The sequence below is a fragment of the Petaurus breviceps genome, unplaced genomic scaffold (assembly GCF_028583685.1).
Source record: "Petaurus breviceps papuanus isolate PSGF00001 unplaced genomic scaffold, PetGlider_PUasm1.0 551, whole genome shotgun sequence".
Taxonomy (NCBI): Eukaryota; Metazoa; Chordata; class Mammalia; order Diprotodontia; family Petauridae; genus Petaurus; species Petaurus breviceps.
The window spans coordinates 37,347,561-37,353,826 of record NW_027186372.1 but is presented as its reverse complement, the minus strand read 5'-3'; the positions used below and the strand labels follow the sequence as shown (position 1 = coordinate 37,353,826).

The 6,266-nt window shown below is 40.0% G+C and overlaps 1 long non-coding RNA gene across 4 annotated transcripts in view; it reads left to right on the top strand.

The window, feature by feature from the left end:
• The window catches only part of LOC138172795 (uncharacterized), a 59,593-nt gene that overhangs the window by 49,924 nt on the left and 3,403 nt on the right, over positions 1-6,266 (top strand). For 2 of the 4 annotated variants that reach the window (XR_011171249.1, XR_011171248.1), the window contains exons 1-2: positions 1,040-1,161; positions 5,981-6,109. This is a non-coding gene — a long non-coding RNA (uncharacterized lncRNA). Of the gene's footprint in view, positions 1-1,039; positions 1,162-5,980; positions 6,110-6,266 lie in introns of those variants that run through there. The other 2 variants (XR_011171251.1, XR_011171250.1) reach the window with 1 other exon arrangement.

Genomic DNA, 6,266 nt, shown 5'->3' with positions numbered 1-6,266 from the left:
CTCAGTACACCACCTAGCTGACCCAAGGAACATGAAGACAAAATCCAAAGTAGTCTCTGCCCTCAAGGACCTTATATTCTACTAAAGAGATATGATAAATACACAGATTAATAAATACAAAACATGCACCAAATATAAAACTTTAGTAGAAAACTGATGCGTATTGTAGTAGGGAGTCTTTTGGGGGTATGGGTTGGACTAGGTGGCCACTGAGATACCTTGAAGTCAGTGATAATTTTGAAGTTAAGAGAACACTACAAATTGGGCTTTAAAAAAAACACCAATCAGGGCAGTTGGGTGGCACAATGAATAGAGCACTGGCCCTGGACTCAGGAGGGACTGAGTTCAAATCCAGCCTCAGACACTTAACACTTACTAGCCATGTGACCTTGGGCAAGACACTTAACCCCAATTGCCCTGCCTTCCCCCCTGCAAAAAAAAAAAAAATTAAAAAGCACCTATGTAAGAGAGAAGGGCACCTGAATTGAACTTTGAAGGGAGGGAGGGGTTGCCAGGGGTACAGATGGAGAGCATTCCAGGCCTGGACAAAAGTACAGAAATGAAAGATGAGATGTTTTGTACAGGCAGGTACGTGCTGGTAAATGTTGAACATCTGGCTCTCCAAAAATTCATGACACACTTTAAAGTTTAATCCATCACTTTCTTAAGCCTAGGCAATCAACAAAACAATAATAAATCAAGCCCTAATTTTGTAGCAGTTGCCAGTTTCCAAGGTGTAAGTGCTTATACTGAAAATTTAATAATTGACTTGGGAGGGCCTGTTTGAGCTGACTCCAACACACTAAGTGGAACTAACAAGTAGGGGAGTTTAGCTAGAACACAGAGAATGAAAGGGAATAACGTATTATCAGGCTGGTCGGGAACAATGCCAGACAGAGGAGTTGATATTTGATCCCTGATGTAACAGGGATCTCCTGAAGATTTATGAGTAGGGGAGCGACATGATCAGACCTATATTTTAGGGATATCAATTTGACAAGTATGTTGAAGATGGATTGAGGGAGGGGAGAAGGGAGAGAACAGGGGCATCAGTTAGAAGAAGAGATCAGTTAGAAGGCTCACAGTGCAGGCGAGTGGTGATAAGGACTTTAACTAGAGAGGTCGAAATGTAAGTGGAGAAAAGGGAAAAGATGAACAGAGGTAAGGGGTATCATTTACAAAACTTGGCAACTGATTGGATATGGAGGATGAGGGAAAGTGATGGGCCGAGAATAATATTGAGATGCCAAACCTGGGCCATGGGAAGATGGTGGTGAAGGTATGAGGGTAGGAAGAGTGTGGGTAGGCTTGTGGGAAAGAATGAGTTCCATTTTGGACATGTATTTGAATTGCTTGTGGGTCTTCTAGGTGGAGATGCCCAGTGGTTGAACAGGGAGGAAACGAACCAGGAAGAGAGCGATGTCATGAAAAGAACAGAAAGCAGAGTGTCTGAGAGGAGGGAATAGTCAACAGTATCAAATGCTTCAGAAGGATGGAAACTGACCCAAAAAGGCAATGAGAAGTAGTCATTGAGATCATAGCTAACCTAGGAGAGAATAATTTCAGTCCAGTGGCAGTGTTAGAAATCAGATGACAAGGGATTAAAAGAATAAAAGGGAGGTAAGGAAATGCAAACAAGTATAGGTAGCTTTTTCTAGGAATTTTGCTTGTCAGACAGTGACTTGAGCGGATTTCTATGCTCAAGTAAAATTTTATTAAGGATGGGGAGAACTGATATGCTTGTAGGCAACAGGGAGTAGTTAATATTTATATAGTACTTTAAAGTGTGCAAAGTGCTTTATGTATAATGTTTCATTTGATCCTTACAACAATCCTAGCATGTAGATGCTATTATTGTCCCCCCTTTTAATTAAGAAATTAAGGCCGAGAAAGGGTAAGAGACTTGCCCAAGGTCACGAAGCGAAATAAGTGTCTGAAGCAGAATTTGAATTCAGATCTTCCTGACTCCTAAGTCCAGAAGCCTATACACGAGGAATCCTAGCTGCCTATGGAAGAAGTCAGTAGATAGAGTAATACTGAAGATTAGGGTGGGAATGTGGTTATTTGAGAGGCTGGAAGGAATAGGAGAGAATGGGGTCATTTATGAGCACAAGTAGACAGATTTGCTTTGGCACAGAGAAGATCCACCTTCTCCTCAGACTGAAGCAAAAGAGGAAAGAATGGAGGATGATGTTAAGAGGGTTTAATGTATAGAATTGAAGAGGAGATTGAACTTATAATAGACGATTTCTCTTTTCTCAGTAAAAGATTTTTTTAAATTTTATTTATTTTATTCTAAACTTACAAAATAAGATCAACATTTCCATAACATAAATACAATAGAAAAAAAATGATTGTACATGAGACTTAAAATCTGAAAGATTTGCTGAAGGTGACTTGTCACAAAGGGATTGTGTAGGTGGCTTGAGGAAGGAAGAGAACCTTTGAAAAAGCCACTGTACGTATCAGGATAGATAGAGAGTCAATAAAGGAACAGTAAAAGGATTATAGTATAGCGGTGAGGGCCCTGTTAATATTAGACACTCAGTCAATAAGCATTTATTAAGTGCCTACTGTGTTCTAGAGATACAAAGAAAGGAAAAAGACAGTTCATGCCCTTGAGGAGCTCACAATCTAAGGGAAGACAGCATGCACACAACAATGTACAAACAAGTTATTTACTGGATAGCCTACAGATAATCAGCACCTTAGGGAAGGCACTAGAATTAGGAGGGATTGATTGGAAAGGCTTCCTATAGAAGGTGGAATTTTAGCTGGGACCTGAAGGAAGCCAGGAGGTAGAGATGAAAAGGAACATTCCAGGCATGGGGAACAGTCAATGAAAATGCCCAGGGCCAAGAGATGGAGCAAACAAAGCAATAATTCAAACCCTGATTTCTAATATTTGCTGATTTCTAAGGTATAACTGTTCATGCTGAAAATTTAACAATTGGGTCTCATTAGCTGGTTCAAGCTGGCTCCAGGACACCCCTGGAGAGAAGGTATGCTGCCAAGAATGGAACAAAAAGAAATAGGTTTACACGGGGCAATGAAATAGTTGGATAAGCAATAAGAAAAAAGTTCCCACTAATAAAGGTGGGAAAAAATCATCTGCTCCTGTCAACTGCTTTTAGCAATCTTAACTCACCGCAGGAAAATACTTTAATCCCACGGAGCAATTGACACACTCAAGCCCACATATGTAGGAAGCATGGCAATTGATCTCTGTTATGACATGTATGATTTCTTAATAAAAGAAATGACCTGAAGTTGGGGGTATACAGTTGAATCTAGACATCAGAAGAAAGATAAGCCTAAAAGGACATTTAATTCTACAAACATTAAATACCTGCTGTGTACAAAGCACTGTGGGAAGTGTTAGAGTACATACAGAAAATAGTTGAGATATATGTTTTACCCTCAGGGAACTTACAGTTTACTAAGACAGAGAAAACATGTACACAAATGACTGTAATACAACTTATACTCTGCTAATCACACTGGAAAAGTACAATATACTCTGAGAGATTGGAGGGGGAGAAAGAGATTACTTTTTATTATAGGACAACAGGAGATTTTCCCTGGAGCATGTGGCTCTTGACCTGAGTTTTTTCAATTTTTCTGAGGTGGCAGCAAATGGAGTATAATTTGATAATGACTAGAAACACATTCCTCTTTGTCTACCCCTATATCTATCCCATTTCCCCACCTGCACCCTCACACTTGGAATTCCCCCCCCAAAAAAAATTTTAACTCCCAGGTAAATGAGGAATTAGCATTAGTACAGTTTTAAAAATCTGTTCACTGACTCAGTACTTAAGCCCTCCACTCTGCTTGTCATTAGGTACTGAAGTATCTACATAGGATTTAATGGATTTTGACATTTTCCCCACAAGCCTTTGCTACCTCCTAACCCTGCCCCGCCATCCTAACACAGGAAGCCCCTAGTGCATTAATCTTAAAAGCCAAATAAAATGGACAGAGTTTTAAGTTGTTTCTTTTTTTAAGTAGTAATACTTAAATTTCTCTTCACACACATTTTCCCTTTCCTCTGCTGGGCTCAGATGCTAGTTGTACATTGCCACACAGTCCAGGAAAGGACCTGAGGGTCTCCCTTGGCAGATGCTGCCACTGTTATAGCCTAGGGGCCCTGCAGGCAGCCCCTGGCAAAATTTTTAATTCAACATCAAACTTCAACTTGAAATTTGAAAAAAAAAAACAATTGACAAGATGTCACTGTCTCTGAACCTCGCAAGTGGGGCTTTTAAATGTACCCAATTCAGATTTTGTGGAGCCACAGAAGGGTTTATGATTCTTTTCTGAAGCCAAGGCTGACTGCTTTACTCTGGCCACAAGCTGTGCCCCATCACATTGACTGCTAGGGAAATAAAATGGGCCAAAAAGGCCACTTTCACTCAGGAAGAACCCCACAGATCTGGCTTCAGAGCCAATAAATTTAAGGCAGCTTTCACAGTCAATCAGTGACTGGAGATTGATAGTAAAAGTGCATTGAGAGGATGTTACATCAATCTCAGTTGCCTAAATATATTCCCTGGTATCTTGGCTGCCTCGTCCTCTATTTCTCACATCTGTTCCCTCTTTGATTCTCAATCCCCATTGAGCAACCTTTCAGTAAGAAGGATGTATTGTATAGCCCTTAGAAAATCATCAGATTCAGAGGTGGAAGTGGTCACTGATTGACATAATTTAGTTTAAACCCTTTACTTGAGAGATGAGGCAACTGTGACATAGAAATAAAATTATTTTCCCAGGATCATGTAGCCACTAGGACTGGAAATCAGGTTTGGGGTTTTTGTTTTGTTTTGCTTCGCTCCCATTCCCAGTTCTCTGTCTACTACATCATGGAGGACTTATTCACTAAGAATCTGAATAGATTGGATCAGATACTGCCAGCTGACTACTGATGGGCATCTTGATGCAGATGCCATAACTTTACAAGGTCTTGAACTGCAGTCTATTCCCTACCATCTTCAGTGTAGGTTTAGATTTGTCTCATGTTTATGGCCACGAACAGATCTTTTATAAGGTTTTAATGGACTAACATTTCCATTAGAATTAAGGCTTGAGATGAAGGTCATCAAGGATGATCCCACTTCCTTTCCCACTTCTCTAGCCTTGACTATATTCTCTTCTTATCTTTCCCCACCACTGTGACTATGACCAACTTGACGACCAATTTGAATGCTTGGGGATGAATGGTTTGGAAAGCATGGAAAATTGAGAGACGAGATAGTAAAGTATATACTAATTTGAAAGTTTGAAGTCCTGGGTTCCAGTCCTGACTTATTTACTATCAGTGACCTTTGGCATGTTACTTCCTCCTCTGTAAAACCAAGACGTTGAACCAGATGATTTCTGAGGCCCCTCAGTAAGTTAAAATGAGGGCAATATTGAAGAATGGAAAGAGGAGGGAGGAGAAGGTTGGAAATGCATTCTGGGACCTCTTATACATCTTTAGAAGTGGGGGTAGAATAGCCCACAGCACAAAAGCACTGTTAACCCTCTAGTCTCCTCATTTTGAGCATTGAATAGAAGTAGACTCATTTCTTGTTGTTTAATGAAAAACAGGAAAATTTTGTATATTTCCTCTTCTTGTTAGGCATCCAAATTCAGGCTTCATTAAAGACTTATGAATGGATGTCCCACTTCCAATATAATGTATTTACTGGCTTTGACCTATTACATAAAACATAGTTGACACTAGTTATAGATTTGAAATGAGAAATACAGCTGAAGTCTTCTTCCCACAGAGCAAGGAGACCATCAGCAGCTGCTTCCCCTTTTAAGTCCATGAATAATGTGCATGGTGATGATGGTGTTATTATTATCATTTGGTATTTCGCCAGTATCTTTCCCCGAAGTACTTAAGGCACTTTATAGACATTGTCTTATTATTCCTCACAAATACCTCCCTAGAGGTAAGGAGAGAACAGAGGTTTTATTTCCATTTTACTGACAGGAAACATAAGACCAAGAGCAATGAAATGACTGCTCCCTAGTCACACAGTGGAGAAGAACCCAGCTCGCTAAACTCAAGTTGCAGGACACATTTCAATGAACTACATTGTGAAGTACAAAGAGAAAACAGGTGGGCATTGAACTTCTTGAAAGGAAGTACCAAAACTTGGCTAATCTGGTTATTATTACCAGCATCATTTTCCTCCTCCTCCTCCTCCTCCTTCTTCTTCTTCTCTTCTTCTTCTTCTTCTTCTTCTTCTTCTTCTTCTTCTTCTTCTTCTTCTTCT